The following is an 18397-nucleotide window of genomic DNA, read 5'->3' on the forward strand; positions in this document are numbered from 1 at the left end:
GAACCCAGAACTACGGTGCACGCTGTTGCGAACTCCCCTCGTCCTCCTCGCCCGCTCCTCCCAATCTCCCGCCGCCCCCCGTCCCGTACCCGCGACCCGCGACTGTTGTGCACTTCTTCTGCGGCGTGCTCTCGCGATCCGACGAGGGGTTAATGAACTCCTAGAGCAAACCATAACCTTAGCCGGAGCCCTCAGAGAGGCGCGGGAATATCTCGCTATTGACGACAGACGAACGGGTTTCGCAGCATGCATTTATAATCGAATTAGTGCTTTTTTTTACATACGCGTTAGGTCACATTTGATTTAATTCGCCTTTTCACATGACAATGATTTCTTGAAGGATAATCATTAATATCTGTCGTGGTATATAGCAGTCTTTTTAATTTAAAAAAAATTCAGATATAGTCCAACTAATAAAAAGAAAATAATTATCTATGTACAAAGGTTGCCTTCTAGGAAGTTAATTTACCATTTCTAGATTCTTAAACCGTAAAGTTTTCGACTTTGGACTTTGACTTGAGATCATGTTTATGTTTTGCAGTCATTGAATCAAAAAATCTTCACATTCTCAATGTTCGAATTTTACAATCTTAGAATCGCGTCGATGTTGTTGACTCTCGAGGATACGTGCGGCACATTTCGTATTTCGTACGGCGGAAAGTAAACGGTGCCGGATTACAACGCGAGAACGATCGCGCGTATCAAGGGAAAGTATCTCAGAAACACGTGCGATTATCATACGATGTTCGCGATCGGACTTCAAATGGGGCCTTTCGGCGGAAAGCACACGCGGCGACGCTTTTACAAAACGGCGTCGTTAAGAGAGATGCGAGTGAGATACACGAGTAAGATTCGTGGACGGGGACCTTGGCGCGCATTGTTCGTGTGCGATAATTGGCTACGGTTTTGTATGCGTGGCTTCGACAGACAGAATAGTTTATCTCTCGTATATGTCTCTTTCTCTATCGAACTGACTCGCGCTATCTCTCCCTCTCTTTCTCTCTCCTCTCTTGCACTTAGAAGCGATAGACTATAGTGGCAGAACGTCGGTCCAGGGCCGACGAGCGAGCGCCTTGGAGGCGTAATGACGATCATAGAAACTCTCGAGGCCGACTCGCGAGATCCGGAGTTTCGCGAAAGCAAGTCAGAAGATTCGTAAAGAGACAAGACAGATACATATGGGATGTTTCAAAATCACAACAGATATCTAGAACGAATTAAAAAATAGTTATATATAGCTACTGATTACGATAATTAGGGAAATATTTTTTCTCGCAAATAGAAAGACATCGGCCGGTTGAATATCGAGATCATGCGTCAATAACAAAGCCAAATCTCTCGATTTTGACTGGATCCCTTATCAGAAGTGAAAGTTTCAAAATATTTAATGACGAAGATTACTAACATAAGTAATTTGCGATAAATAAGAGAAAGTCTTTGTTAAGATAAGATCAATTCTAAATTGCAAATCCGTATGGAAAAAAAGAGAAACATCTGTCCTGTACATATGTATATTGGTATCATATCGAGCGATCATAGATGTATAAAAATAATTTGGTTAATATTCAATAATTAAACAAATTTATATTGAAATCATGATTTCTCTCGGCATTGTCTTCATTTTTAAATTTTCCTTGAAACCATACTCAAAAATAAAAAAATTACATTACCTATGTTGTAGATTATTCAATTCTTGACATTAATTAATCCATATAATTTCTAAAATTGCTAATATATATTATATAAATGCGGGTTATAACAATATATTTAAAAATCAAATATTTTGCATAAAATTAACAAAATTCTCTCAGCAAAGGATGATAAAAGATTTTAGATAAAGTTAATTAACTCGAGTTATTAAAAATTAGCAAATCATGGAAGAGATTTTTTAAATTTAATTATAAAACATATTACCTTTACCTAAGTTCAGAAATTCTGTCTCTGTGCGATCGTAAACTACAGTTTACATAAGAAGAATCCATATCATTAATTCAAAAAAGTGAATCTGTCGGCTTCGAGTAACACTCGCGCGAATCGTGACACGTCGTTTTATTCGCGACTGTGGAAAAGCGTGTCGCGATAACTATGGGGAGGTCACTACGGCGAGATTAATGGGGCCGATAGGCAGCGGCGCGGAAAATTTTAAATCATGTCCTCGGAATTCGCGCGATAATGGGCATTATCGCGTGCGCTATGGACCAACGGAATGCATCGCTCGTGAGCGATGTCGCGGACTGCATCCTTCGACGTCTTTTACGTCGAAGAAATCCCTCCGCGAATGATACGCTCGTCGTGCAATGCACGTAACGACGTTACGCGAGATAAAATCTCGAATTACTGCATGTGTATATTCGCGATAACGAGTACGTCGCGTGCACGACGCACGCGTTTTAACGATGCAATTATGGTCCACCGAGTATCACCGAGTTTTCGTTTTGCCGAAGAAAACGAAACGAGCACACCGTCTCTTTCGTCGAATAAAAAAAAAATTAACTTACAGTCTACGTCATAATATAACGGATAATATATGGACAGAGCGTGCGAACGTGGCATAGTTCAAAACCTTTGTTTTAACGTAATAATAATAACAAATCGACAAAAGGATGAAAAAACAATTCGCTTACAAAAGATATCAAATTACGTCACACACTCTGCATAGATTAGAAACTTTTTATAGATTTAATAGATGTATATGACGCAAATTATTAAGTAAGGCCTTGATGGAAAACGGCTTTTCTCGTTTCCCCCGTCCGAAGTATCGCGGCATGAGAGAACACAACTGCATTACGATTACGAATTAGGATCCGAGTAACGGAACTCATCCCCGTCAGCTTCAATTCCCAACGTGTAATCGCCATGCAATCTCAATCTCCCCGACGCACAGTCTCTCCGACACGAACTTACACTCCGCGAAGTGTTGAAAATAACCACTCCAACGTCCCTGGCGAGATGAGAATGTTGAGTTCACCGCGAATATAGTGCGTTAGCTGTTGCGACTTCGCACTTCCTACTCGAGGCTCGTACGCACACTCGCGCGAGCGCACGCATCTCCCCGCCGCCCGCCGCGCTCATCGCACGCACGTGCGGATTTGTGCGTACGTGTGTGCGAGACTAACAACAATAATAAGGTTGAGTCATGCGCGTCAGAGACCTTCGCAAACAGAAGAAGGGCCTTGGTCCGTGCCCCGGGCAAGGCGAGGATCTCCGTCGTGATTACTCGAACGTGTGCGCCGGCCTCTTTCTCGAGCTCAACGTCCTTTTTCGGAATTATGAGGCGTCTCTGAAAATTTGTGGACCACCATCGACGATACCATGTAGTCCCTTCCGTCTTTAAGTAACAAAAGAGATACGCGTGAAAACTAGCTTCGCAAGAATTATTAGAAAAATTAAAAATTAAAGTGAACAGTAACAAAATTATACTATAAGACATTCAAAAAAAAAATATCAATTAAATTTAAAGAAATAAAAGAGAAAGTACTTAAAATTTAAAATTAATTAAATGTTGTAAATTAGAAGTCAACAGTTGAGCAACGATTATCCGACTTATTTTTGCCAGATATATATTTTAATTATAATTTTCCCACGAGGTGTCGATTTCATATCAAATTGTTAAAGTTAATTTTTCCCCGGGAGAGAATCTTGATGAAAAAAGAGACGCGCAGGAGGCACGCGTAAAGAAATCAGTAATCACGCCCGGCTGGAAGCCAAGGGTCGCCATCTGTTAAAATCCGTGGCTTGGAATTCGCCTGGTTTTTGTCTTTCATGGAGCATTACTCAGTGCGAGTGGCCATCGTCGCCTTGCCCTTGTATATAGTTTGTGACAAATGCTTTTGCGAGAACGCATTCGTTTTGTTTGCAATTCGTAGACGCGTATGGAATGCATCAAAAGCTGTGATATAGAAAAGCTCCAAGTTTCTATAAAGAATCTGATCGAAAATAAATTCATGATTTCTTAAAAGATCTCTTAAAAGCCATGTAGATATTCCCATCATAAGCAAAATAAACATATTAAATGCAATATAAAATAAATTATTTCAACTATTAAATACTAATCCTCCTTGTGTGTGCTTTAGACAGTCAACGTTAAAAACTCACAATCAGATTATTCTGATCGTCGAAAAATATTGCACGGCGAGTAACCCGGAGTGGATTTAACGATCGCGCGAGAGGAATTGCTTTTCATCGTTATATTATTTTGAATACCTATGCGCACAATCGGATCGTACGCTTAATCACTGTGACAAAGCAAGCGACTTCCTTGAAGGCGACGGTCGCTTTTCAATGCGTTCGATGGGGGGGGGGGGGCTTCAATAACGGCGATGCCGTAAGGACGCATTTTACAATCCGCGTCTCCTCGACGGAGGCTGACAACGCCGTGCGTTGAAATCCGCCGCCAGTCATGTTCCCCGACTGGTCAACAGTCTGGAATGGACGAGACTAACGTCGACTAGAGCGTTTCATACATACAGCAGATCGACTCGCCACATTGTATCCCCCTACCATTCGAGATGAAACTTAAAAGTGAATTACTCGACTACGCAATTTCGAATTTCGGAGATGTATATATAATCAATAATAGCATGTTATGATTAATTATACCTTATTATCAAAGAATGGATTTACAAGGGAATAAAATGTAGCGATTCGTTTCGCACAGTGGAACACATGCAGTGCTCTAAAGTCAAGATGGTGTTTTTCGTAAAAAGATCGTATGAGATTTCAGTATCGCTCGAGGGGAGATAGAATCATCGAAGGTCGTTGACGTCAGCCATTGCGCTCTGAGTAATGCAATAATGAAAACGCGTAACGCGAGAAATTAGGCGAAGCAATGCGCCTTGGAAAATTCCTGCTCAACAAGCACGTGACAAGCATGTGGAAATATCTTAATGCACGTTCCGACTATGGAGTTTTGGAAAGACTGCACTTCCGGACACTAAGCTTAAAAACACAATGAGATCCAGCTGACTCCAATTAGTGCCTGGTTTCCGCATTTATTTTTACTTTTGATGACAGAAGTGAAAAATTTGTTAAAGAATGATTTGTATATTTGAAAACAGAATAAAATTGTTAGTAACTATATGAAGTAAAGAGAAATATTTGGGTTTATTGTACTTTACGTCCGTTTTAGAACTACATAAAACCGAATTCAATTAATCTCATCCGTGATTCAAAATTATAGTCATGTGTCTTGTATAGAGACTCAAAAAAAAAAACAAAAATTTGAAGCGCGTTCTGTATTCAACATGTTTTGCACACGACAACCAAAATTAATGATCACGATAGAAATATATTTACATATTGATACTGCGTGAAAAATTCTAATGAAGGCTAATGAGAATGTAACGGCGTCGATGACGCAAAACGCACTCGCAATTACTCAGGAATGCTTAGGATTAGATGCTGTTAATTCTTCGATATGGTGAATGAAACTATGCGAAATTATAATTGTTCAAACTTTCTTTTTGTTGTCATCCACAATTATAGAACATGTATCGACGCGATCCTGCGTTTAGGAATGTGGCGAGAAAGAGAGCAGACGCCGACAAATTCAATTATCACCAACCGCAGGGAGTCCGTAAGCGGGAGCCTCGATTAATATCGCGATGAACGTCAGCGGCTCCGAAATCCTATGATTGATCAATCCTAGGATCTTGCCCAAGCGCCGCGCCGTCCACATCGTGAAATCGCATCGATTAGATGAGACGACTCGTGATTCATCGATCCGCGAGAGCTAATCAATAACAGCCTTGCGGCTGTCGAATCGATTGATCGTTTATCGTACGGCGCATTTGTCTCGTGAGAATATCGGTTAATGTAAAAAGTACATTAGAAGCCTAAATATATCGTGCTTCTCTCTCCCTGCACAAATACACCTCGACGTCTTATCGAAAGATAAAATCCAATAGAGTTGTTCGAATGGCACTTACTGATAAAATATATCAAATTTACCCAAGCACGGATCGACATTTCGTTTCAAGAAGTTGACTGTATTATTGTATGTACTGTTGAGTGTAACTAATATTATTATTTAATATAATTCCTAACAAATTTAAAAATTATATATCTCGATTGTACTTATTAAAGTCTTCTATAATTTATTTGAACGCTTTTAGCTTAAGATGATCAAAATGTATTCGAGATGTAGATATATGCGTGTTCTTTACCCTTTTAATTTATGGCGAAACTCTACTCCGAGTAATAAACGCGAATATCGAACATCTTTTTTTTCCGCGTCTCTTTTGCATATCCCTAAGTACGAGATGACGGTATTGCAACCGGTTTCGGATCAAGGATCAATGGTCCATGCGATTCTTTCGCGAGCGTTGATGTTTCGAAGCAAGCACAAGACCGATTAACGACCCTAACCTAATTAGTCAACGGCAGTGAGAGAAGAGGAACGAGGAAGAGAGACGGATGAAAGGATGAATGTACTCGCACAAACACGAGACAGTCGGTTGAACCGAAATATACGCAATTCTCTTCCCGAAGCAGAAATAAGAGTCAGTGATTATTATTTGGTGAATATTGCACAGACATTTTATAAATACACACCAATCGAAAATATTATCTCTCTCTCATTCATATAATAGTTAAATAAATCAAAAAAAGTGTAATAAAAAGTCACTATAAAAATGTTTATATTTTGCTGCGATATTCGCAGAATAATCATTCGTGGAATAATCAAGCAAAATCTCTCTTTCCTCTTGTTTTGTAATAAAAAATATAAACAAAAAAGAGAAAAAGTCGTCTGGTTGAAAATGAGGTATACTAATTGAGGCCCAAAGCATGTATAATATAATATACAAAGGTTAAATACATCCTAATCGGGGTCTCATTACTATAAGCGAAATTAAGGTCCAATTAAGAACTCGAAAGCCACATGGGAGTATTTATTTTCGTTTATCTTCCGCGACCAGTAAAGATCGGTAAGGGAATAAATCACTTGTATAATTTCCTCCTTGCGACCAATTAAGTCATTAAAAAGATAATTGTAACATATGGAATTTTAGTTACAATTATTTTTATTGTATGAAAGACATTGAACACGGATTTTCTCTCTGATAGAGTTCGATATTAATTCTAATCTCTTTGGAAATTAGATTTTGAAAAATGCAAAGAAGATTTATTATCAAAATTGTTTTATTTATAGTAAAATGTTTTAAACATGACTGTGTTAATAATGATTGTGTAATAAAGCCTTTTTAATATTCAATATTTTTTTGAACACGAGCGAGCGCATTTCTCGCAAACGAGAAGAAGGCATAGCTAATATTGGTGTAGCGTCCTTCTGAGTTCGCGGCAGCCTTCTGCCTTCATTGCACCGCGACTTCTCGCACTGGCGGTGACATTACATATATTCATTCCGTACATCGGTTCCACGATATATCGCAATCTGACGTCACACCCCGCGGCAGAGATTTTCGCGTATTATTGTTTTTTTACAGTCAAACCCAAAGCTTGACTAATGCTTGACTGCATACCATTAAATTCGTGTCAATGTTATCCGCGCACTAACGATCTGCCGTTACCTTCGTTTCTCTTGGCGACTACTACGTATCGATCCCGCCTATATATCGTACTTTATGTCCATTGTCCATGGAAACGCCAATTTGAATGATGATTGATTATTATAAATAAGTCCGTGATGCGCATTTTATATACTGCTACGCGAACAAGAATGCGTCAATCAGGGGTACGACTCTACTTATTTTTACTCTCTCAATCGATCATACGTAGCTACTTCGTACTCAACTGAATATTACTGAAAATGTCGAGTCGCGTTCTTGTTTTATTTTTCTAATTTAAAAGCTTTTATATAAATATATGTGGGTATTTCCAGGTTGAAAAACATTGCTGATGTAAATGAATGGGGCTTTAATAAACGCGCGAAAAACGACACGCTCGTTCGAAAAATGAAAGACCGCATTTATCATCCAAACGTGTGATGCGCGTTTCATTCATCAGCCTCGAACTTGCTTTCGCAAATATTTTTACTGTGACGATGACGGGTGGTGTTTACTCCGAGCGTTTCAAAATCTACCGGCATCTTTATCGCGAAACTCACATGATCGCGCATGTTGCGCCGTTTCAAAGGTAAACCGCTCCAAGGTAAGCTAAAGTCAGCCGTGGCTGCAATTGTTTAATCGGTCGCAACAAAAACACTCGATTCAGCAATTTTACGCGTCTTGCGTGCAGCGATGTTCAACAAACACGGAGTGAGGAAAGTCACGAGGAACGTGTTCTCGAACAAAACATAATCGTCAAATGCTCGCTAATAAAAATACCAAATCTAAAAGATTTATTATATGTATAATTGAGCAATTTATATGAGAAAGTATAGACATGCAAAAATATACATAGCAAGAATATAAATCGTACTTGGGCGACGAGAAGGATATTCGTACATCCTTGAAAAAAGATATACCTCAAAAGTTTCTCATTCTTTTCTACTGTAATGAATGTTTTTGACAAATTGTTCAATATTGATATTTTATGACAGAAATTTTTTAATTAACCCTCAATTAGCACACATGTGCTAATTATATTTTCAATTTTATAAAAATCATTTCTTTTTCCTAAAAAAAAGTGCACTACTCGATTGCCAGGGAAATTTTACATAAATTTTTATTAAAAATGACTGAGATACGACAGTTAAAAGTTGTCAAAATCTCAAATCGCACTAGTGTGGCATTTGAGGTGGCCCAACCGAGGTGTGCTAATCGAGGGTTAATATAACGTAAAACTTGAAATTAATTTACCGTGTCATCATGATGGAATTATAGCAGCCAGGAAAAAAAATAATTGTGTTTACACACAAACTTTTACCAAATCACTATCTACATACGTACATACATTTCCATATATTTTACATTTAGATGTTATGTAAAAATTTCGTCAGTGCATACAGAGAAGACCTTTCCGAGGACTTATAGGCTATAATAAATTATCGTTCTATTGCATATTATTCTATGCGAATTCTATTTTATCTTCGACAAAGCCGAACATCTTTTAGGCGTGGACAAACGAAACGTATCGTTCACAAGTTCGTCCTTTCGACAACAATCCCCGCTTTTACAGCTTGCGTTAGCAGGAACAATGTTGTAATAGCAAAAGTTAAATCCCCTCTTCTTGCGATACACAAGACCGCCAAAATGAGATCAGGCCGATGCAAAAACTTTCTCCGGTCGGTCCGTGCACCGGTCCTTGACCATGACCGCGTTTCCCATGGTCCCCGGGGCGGCCCGCGCAGGGCGACCGCCTCGCGCCGCGCCGACGATTGCGTCACGCCCGCGCAGGGCACACGGCGCCCTGTGCACGCGCGCGCGTGCGATTACGTCCAGTCGGCCGCCCCCCCTCTGCCCGAGGAAGATAGGTTCACGCGGTCGGCAGGTAGCAGCGGATATTCAGCGAAGATGGAGAACGATAGAAGAAAGGGAGAGGGGGAGCATTGGGAGAGGAGGGACTCTGAACCCGCGATGTGCTCGAGAGTCAAGGCCCCGGCCCAATTCGGGTTCGTAGACCCGTGGAGGATAGGTCACGCGTCACACGCACACGTAGGCAAGCGTGCACATACGAACATCCTCGCTCGTGCCCTGCCTCCTTTCGCACTTCGCCTTCATAAGGTCATTTACTTTTACCAGCAGCCTTCCTCAAGGTTCGCTCGCGCCTCTCCGACCACGCGTCCTTACGTCTTCGAGGATCGAGCAGACAGGTGCGTCGAACGGATGGCCCATATATTCCGCAGGCCGGTTTTCCAAAAATCCCTCGCGCACAGTCGTGTCGGTTAATCTTCGATTCTTAAAAGCACAATTTTAATTTTATTGAAGAACTGCCCATGAAATTTTCCTAAATTTCTCATACGTGTCTATTTTTGCATTCGTTCCTCGCGAAAGCGCAATTGTAATGACAGCTTGACAGATTCCCTACGTTACGTATTTCATCGGTAAAGCGAGATGTTAAAACTACTGACTTGACTGCGACGTATCGTCAACCACGTGCAACGCTTCAAGGTTAAGCAAGCGTCGTGCCGCTGACGAAAATCACGACTCACGGTCGAAAAATAATCGTTCGACGATTGATGACAAACACGAAAATAATTTTCGTCCGCGTCGCGTATAGGTACACTATATTACGATCATACGGAACGTAAACATAGACGTAGCCAGATGCGCGATTGATGAGATTAATCAATAGGAATAATATAGAAATGACGAAGACTGAGCTTATATCATTATGTAACTTGTACGAAAGAGAATGGGAATTTTCTAGCCATTAGTAATAATTCAGTATCAGCTCAGCAGAAAAATAACAAAATTAACAAAAATATCGAAGCGAATTAATATTATGTATAATTGTTTCTTTGACAAAAATTTTTGTGAATGTTTAAACTTGTAACAAAATACAACTAAAATAATGTTTACTCCATATGTTTATTCTACATATCGCAATATTCATTCATTGCAATATCCCGTTCCAAAAATTATATATACAAATAAAATAGATCCGTGCCACACATATTTTACCGTAAATTTATCATCGACGAAATGCAAGAGAAATGAGATAAACTCCTCACACACATGCAAGAGAATATACAATGAATGTAAGATATGGCGCGTAGTTCCAATTCGACTTCTATTCGCGAAGGTAAACACACGATGATACACGTGGTGCGGTTGTTCAGGGACATGGCACGACGATTTGCTACCAACGTATACGAGGAAATATACCTTGCGATCAGCGAGCGCTGTCATTAACTATCAATGCTTTCCGCGGCCGAGCAAGCGCGTGAACGCGGAATAGGATTTGTGAGCGATCGGACTCGACGATGGTTAAACATTCACGCGGCGTCGGGTCTTTCAGGGTCGTCCGTGCGTACGATGCGTGCACCTTGCTGCCAAGATATATATATATATATATAAAGATGAAAATACGCGGCGACAAAACAATGAGTCTGTTTCGATTGCGATCGCTAATTTTCCGGAAGAGAAGAAGAAACGCCGGACTTTGTGGAAGAAAAAAGGGAAAAATTATGAAAAGATTGTGTTCAAATTGGCGAAGAAACCCTTATTTCGAAAAAATATATAAATTTCTATATAAATGTCCGGTGAAGAAAGTTTTTCTAAGTAAGCTATAACAAAGCTTTCAAAATCAAGGTTCTTAAACGAGAAACAACGAAGGCAAGCTTCTAAATATTTTTTCAAATCTTTTATTAACATTTTTAAACTTTCAATTTTTTTTATTCCCATCAAATTAGTTTTTGCTTTTGCTACATTTTACTGCTTTGCAATTCTCTCCCATATTCAGAACTTTGAGAATGATTTTACACACACACAAGCCAATATTTAATCTTACGGAGTCGACCGTGACGGTGCGTCCACATGGTCGCAAGGACTCTCGCATGTATACGGGGCCCTTATGGTGCGCGCCGCGCGCCGTCGTAATATTTATCGAACGTATACATCGGTTTTGGCCCTCGGCCCTGGGCGCCACGAAGGTCGCCACGTAATCGCTCGAGGAACGAGAGAGTGTGAGTACTGAGAGAGTAGAGAACAGAGAATGTGTATTACATTGCCCGTACTAACGCACAACTAACGCAATAATTATGTAACGGATTAAAATTCCTTTAAAACGATCTTTACCAATAACAGATGGAACTTATCGTTGCTCTAAGTTGTAATAACGTAATAAAAAATTACGTCATTATTGCAACATGAAGGTAACATGCAAAAGCGTTCTCCTTTCACGAAATAACGATAATCAAAACAGTATTTTTCTTCAAACTGATATCATATAAGTTTGATGCTCTGATTATCTAGTAAAAAAGAAATTTTTTCAATTTACCCAATTTACCAATATAGCAAATTTATAAAATTTTAAGTAATTCTATAAATTTTCTAAATTAACTGTTGAAATAAAAAAAAGATGAGTGTATCCCAATTTATTATGAACCTCTTACTTAACTATAACAAAGAGCACACGAGTTTTCTGCGTTTAAGCCAACCGCAAACGCCGCAAGCAAACCGAGAAGGGGGGATCGCTTGAGGGCCGAAAGTTGGCCTAGGCTGAAAATACTTGTATAAAATATAGTTTGCGACGATTGCGTCTCGAGCACGAAAATCGCGCGAGCGGATGCGCGAGAGTTCCGTGAGTCGTCGTCGTTCGTGCGGGAGAATTTATGCTACATTTTTTAATTCAAATATAATTCAAGTATATGTTTACTAGTTATATACTTATGATAGCGACGCCCGATTAAGTTGAATTCGTACCGCCCGGGAGAAAACATCGCGCCGACGAAATAAATGTACAACCAAGTCAATTCCGGTGATTTCTACGTAAATCACTTTTTTTTTTTATTTTGCAGCGTGCCGATACATAATGCTCGCAATCACTTCCTTCACTCGGCCTCGGTAAAAGCTTATTAAGTAACGCATGGTCCGATCGTTCGATCGCCTCGTCGCGTCGCCTCTAAATCGCCGCGACCGGCCTTCTTTTGCTATTCCGCAGCGTGCCTACAAACGCAACGCGCGTGTCCCACGCACGCGAGAGCGGCGCGACGCGTCTCGCGTGGGCGAAGAACCGTCGCTTTTTAACTGTCACGGCCACTCGCGCAGCTTAAACTTTTGTCCGAGGATACGAATTCTGAGGGCCGTTGGCCGGCAGCTACGATTCTTTAATGAACGAATCATTTGAAAAGCGCGCCTTGATTCTTTAGCTTTAATTACTCTGTTTTGTAATTTGGATAAAGTTATTACGATGAGCTGTATTTTTATATTAAATGGCCTTACATTTTATGTTAATAATATAAGATAAGCGTAGATTCTCGTAAGCATCGTCTTTTAAATACTCGCAACCTGATTTAAAAAGTATTTAATCTATATTTTTTATTATAAAAAAGAGAAGAACCTCATGTAAGTTCGACTTTATTAAGTATTGTGTCTAAGACCGGATAATAAGTATTGTCACCAATTGCCCGATCATTAAATTTCAGTTACAAATTCCCTAATCTAAAGTCAATTTGCCTTTAAACATTATCAAAAAATACCAAGTTTCAAAATATCAAAATTTCCAAGATATAATAATATAGGAAGCACTGTGAATAAAAGATAAATAACAACTATCATATTTGCTGAAAATAAAAACTAAAACTTTAAGTTCAAATTCCTTGCTATAATTATTGACATTTAACGTGAAATTTGTACAAAATGTCACAAAACTCTCTGTTTTCCGCTTTTCCTATACAAGGTTATAATTCAGTTCTCCAAATTAAAATATTATCAAAGTAAACAAAGGTCAACTAAAATTAGCGCGAATACGCAATTTACCTTTACGAAGCTTGGTTCACGAAAAAAAAATCTCTTAATCGCACGTAACTCGAAAATTATCGGTGTCTGGACATTTTTCCTAACTTTGTGTCGAAAATTACTTGACATAAAATCTAAACGCTAAAGAAGCCCCTTACCTGCCGTTTCGTCTTGCTACACGCGGAACTCAGGAAGAAGGAAGTGAAGCACCAACGTCTCCGGGGCCTGTTTCCCGACACCTGATTCCTTCCGCACTCACTGCACCCACCGAGGCAACGTTCCCTTCCTCGCTCCGCGAGCGTTCCCACCGACGCGCGCGAACGGACGCCGATCCGCCGCGATTATTTACTAAGCGCGAATTGCGACAGTCCACGTGACTTGCATCACGCGCGTGCACGATGCACGCACGCGGCCACACGGGCACCTATACGCACGTACGAACGCACGTTTTCTGTCTCTCTTTATATCTCTTTCGATGTTTCACCAAAAAGGAGCAACGACGCTATCGTTTACGGATCTCGATTCTTGAAAAGATCACGTGAATCGAAGAAATTCCGCGTGTCACTCCGACGAACGGTATCACGTGCTTCTAAAAATAACACGGAGTACGAAAAGTTCGATACATCGGCCGTCAATGGAGCTCAATCTCTTAAAATGTTTTAAATCACCGACAATGGAAGAAAAAAACTAAAGTTTACTTCGATCGAATGATCGAGTCGCGAGTGATTTGGTCCAAGTTAAACACCGTTACACGCGTACCTCCTAAAACTATGGCAGTCCAAGGAAACTTCTCACTCTCTTCTGTCACCTCTCTTTCTTCGCCTCGATATGTCTAATACTAAAGTGAATTTGCACGGCGATGAGGTATCTCTGAATTCCACCACTAAGGCTACTTTATCCCGTACCATATTCCGCACAAATGCTAATTCATCCTACACGTGTCCCTGGTCAAACTTGGAGATAACACATTCACCGACAGTTTCTGTCAAAACTCTTCCTCCCTCGTTCTCCTTACGCCGCTCTCGCGGAGCGCGTAAATAGGCGAAACCGTTCTTTTGCTCTCTTATCTCTTTCGCACTACTTTTCTGTTTTCTTTTTTCGACGATGAAGAAGAGCACGATTCTAGGCGCCGCGTGTTACGAGGCGCGCACCAGAGAGAGAGAGAGAGAGAGAGGACAGGACAGGAGCCTCGGTCGAGGAGCGCGCGCGCGGAACACTGAGCGCGAGGTAGCGCGACGCGCGAACGGCGAGTCTCGGTTCTCGGTTTGCCTATAGCCTAGCCTAGCCGCCACTATTACTAAACGCCGCTATCCTAGGTTAGACACGCTCGCGACACTCTCCCTCTCTCTTTCTCTCGCCCGCGTCCGCTCGTCCGTTCGTCCTCCGTCGCTCCCCGCTATCCGCAGCCACCACGCCGTCTCCGTCACCACCACCGCGAGCTGCTCCGGCTCTCTCGGTCCCACCACCTCTCGCGCGCACGATGAATACGCTGCGCTGCGCGCGCGATTCCGATACGATGGAGGGGCGGGAGGGAGCGAAGAGACGAGGAGGAAGGAGAAGAGAATCGTAAGGCCATAGCCACGGCCATCGAGTCCGCGCGCGCTATATACACACGTGCGACAGCGCCGACAGCGCAACACGCGTGCGTGTGTGGGTGCGCGACGCGGGCACGTCGCGTCGGCACGAGCCGAGTGGCGACCGTTCGATTCCGCGCATCGAAAATCACATATATATATATCCATCCTTCGTTTCTCTTGCCGTCTAATTACTTAATGCCTTCGCGTTAGCCCAACGAAATGCGTGCTCACGGCTGCCTCGATATCAAGGCTACGGCCAAATCTCAATGTTCTTGCAATGGTTACCATGTTACCATATCAATACGTTCATGCATATTCCGATGTAGAAAGTCGGAAACTGAGAAAACAACGATATGTTCGACAAAAAAAATCGCCCTGAAAATCGAATTAATCGAGGCAATTACGGTTAGATGAAGGCTGCATTCCGATATTCACTGTCAGTACTGAAAATCTATTTATATATATATATATATATAAAAAATATATATATATATATTTTACGTCATGTATATACTATAGATTTTCAGCACTGACAGTTACTGATAGTAAATATCGGAATGTAGCCATAATAATACGCGGAAATTCCGAGATAAAATCGTTCAGCCTTATCGTGACAGTTTCGTAATTAAGTTGTAATAATCTTGCCATTAGTTGCGTTTTTACGTGACACTGGTATTATTTTCGTCGCGCGAGAGAGGCTGACAGGCATGGCAAGCGCGGCATTCGATGACGCATTCCTGTCAATCCTATCCCAAAAATCGTGCCAGAAGCACACGAAACACGTGCGCTGGGTTTTCGCGTGTCGCGCGCGAAAGGGTATTCCGCGTATGTGTAAAATACGTTCTATATTTCGACTTCGACTAGATAACGTGCGCATAACGCATGACGTGGCACACAACCACACGTAAGCTTCGTGAGCCTGTGTACATATACGAGAATGCACCCGGCGCGGCGTAACGCAAGAAGACGTGCCTGACGTGTGTTTTCGCCATCTAAACCGTCGTCTTTTTTTATGACAACTTTCGATTCGCGTTTGTCCGAGCTGTTCGCTTCGAAAGTATACCGTAAAACACAGAGATTCCGAGACACGGACCAGATCCAGATCGAGAAATATCTTGAAAACGGACTCTGGATTAATTCGTTTGCCATTTGTGGTGGACTTCACGTAGCGATTTAAAGTGCATTCAAAAGTCTCGTGCGTTTTACCCTTGCATTGTTTGCGACGAGTTAAATAATGGACAGCTACATTCGGCTTTTAAAGACAGACAGAAAGAGAGATTTACATATATCTAGTATTTCGGTCGACAAATTTTGCTATTTTGCAAATTCACGTTGAAACATTCAATTTCCTGTACGTCGTTTTTCAAGTTGCACACGTTTTCCAATTTTTTTGCAAAAACGCAGCAGCAAGAAACAACGATTGTTTTGGAATTAGGAAATTCTCATGGCTACGCAGCGCGACGCTATCAACTCGTTATCACATATCGCTAATAATACGATGCGTCTGTGAACGTTAGATTAAAGAGTAATTAATGATCGTTTGTAGTCACGCCGACGTTCGTGACGTATGACGCGATTTGCTGATTTTTACCGGACTCGACGTCTAATGCGCATTGCCGCTGAACGGTTTTTCATTTAAAAAGGACATTTAAAACAACAGAAATGTCAGTTTGAATTGTTTCAAGATGAAAAGATAATCCTAACATGATGTTTATGTCATAAAAAAGTTGTTCGTCTTTTAAAGTAACATAGAGAATTGAAAACAAAATAGATAGCCTCTATGTCTATTACTTTCACTTATCTATTTGCGTATAAATATATTTTATAACATTCAAAAATTTATATTATTGTTAATAACGAAACTTGAATGGTTGCTTTATTGAATTAAAGTTTATATTATATTAAATTATTTTCGTAACACAGGTTACAATTCCATAAAGAGAAAAAAAAATTTACGTACTTTAAGAGTTTCAATCTCAACATGGACTCACTTTATAATTTTTACGTAAAAGCCCCATACTCAAATATAATTTATAAAATTATTTCCGCTCCGTCCTATTGGTTGTCGCTCATCGTCGTCTAATGCTTATTATTACTTGATCCGCCACAGAGCGAACTCTTATCTATATATTGCCACATCGTCACCAAGGCGGAATATCTTTGTTATAAGAAGTCAAATAAACCAATGCCGATCTGCTGAATGACGTTCATTTCCAATACCGTCTGATCCACGAATGTCAGCAAAATCATTCTCCACAAGCGCTCATCAAACAATATTTTACATGGCAATTGATAATTTACTTATTCGTGCCAAATTTTTCGAATCGCAACTTACCAACTACAAAAGTTTATCGCGCGCAGTCTCGCGCGCAGAGCCGAGTAACCTCGCAACGTAGGACTTATGTTAGGGCTAAGGGTAAAACAAGTGGCGACACTCAATGTTTGGTCGGACAGACCGCCTCGGCGCGCTATTAGTGCGACGTTCACTGTGCGCAGGTGGCCGACGTGATTGCCACGGATGGCGGAGCGGATTCGCGAGACTTTCTAACGAAAGTGCAAGTTTTCTTTCAACCGGCTGCCGCGATTGCTGCGTAACCGTTCTCGTCTCGCGACTTTCGCGTGTTTTCCGCGGTTTCCCGCCGAGGTCGTCGAACGCTTCCGGCTTTTGTTTGTCGGCTGCGCTTCGATTTTCGCGATTGCGCGCGTTTTTGCGTGTCGATAGCTAAGTTCCTCGTATCTCAACATCACAAAGCTGTCGCAAGACAGAAGGAGCTTAATATATAATTGATTAATTAATCAAAATATCTGCACAAATTTGCAAGCCTTTAGATTAGATACTAAAATCTTATTAAAATAAAAGTTTTAAAGTAACTCTAAGAAATGAATGAGATTTTTGTTATGTATTTTCTCTGAACTTTTTAGTTCTGTGAAAGCTTTCCGTTTTTTAAGCATTAATTGGTTGGAAATTCTAACGTCTTGAATTTTCGCAAAGAATTACGAAGGGCGAAGGATTAAGAGATCCTTGCAGTTTACACATACGGAGGACAAATGTGTTCCATGAGGGGCGTTACATCTACTCGGTTTAGGAAGTCCCTGATCGGCCTTCGCGATGATTTGGGGAACGAAGCTTTCTAAGATCCGAGTCGAAAAGAACACGAGAGCGGACGCCCGCGGCGTTCGACCAAGGCTCAAGAGCCCGGCTTCGCCGTGACATAAATATTCGGGGGCCCGCTCTCGGCGGTCGAGCTGAACTTGAGAACGCGTGAAAAAGGGGAGAGAAGGGAGACGTGAGTAGTACTCGTAATGGTACGGTAGCAATGTGCGACCCTGAAAGAGCAAATTCGCCGTCATCCTCGAGAGACGAGACACTTCCTTTCGTCTATTTTTAAGAACACACCGTCAGCGTCGCGCTTGTCCGAACGCGGAGTATAATCCGTCACTCTCGTCGGTGACGTAATCAATCCAAAGATGAGTACTACTAAGCCAAAATTTCAGATGGCAAAATTTATTGCTTGATAT

General features: G+C 41.0%; 1 protein-coding gene across 4 annotated transcripts in view; it reads right to left on the minus strand.

The window, feature by feature from the left end:
* Positions 1–18397, minus strand: part of Eip74ef (Ecdysone-induced protein E74) — a 190450-nt gene that overhangs the window by 151468 nt on the left and 20585 nt on the right. Inside the window, exon 1 of one of the 4 annotated variants that reach the window (XM_077404352.1) lies at positions 13460–15130. The exons of the other annotated variants lie outside the window; for them this stretch is intronic. The gene's annotated coding sequence lies outside the window, so the exon portion shown is untranslated. Of the gene's footprint in view, positions 1–13459; positions 15131–18397 lie in introns of those variants that run through there. 4 annotated transcript variants of the gene reach the window in all.

This window comes from Temnothorax americanus, unplaced genomic scaffold (assembly GCF_048541705.1).
Source record: "Temnothorax americanus isolate GAGA-0224 unplaced genomic scaffold, ASM4854170v1 Scaffold1, whole genome shotgun sequence".
Classification (NCBI taxonomy): domain Eukaryota; kingdom Metazoa; phylum Arthropoda; class Insecta; order Hymenoptera; family Formicidae; genus Temnothorax; species Temnothorax americanus.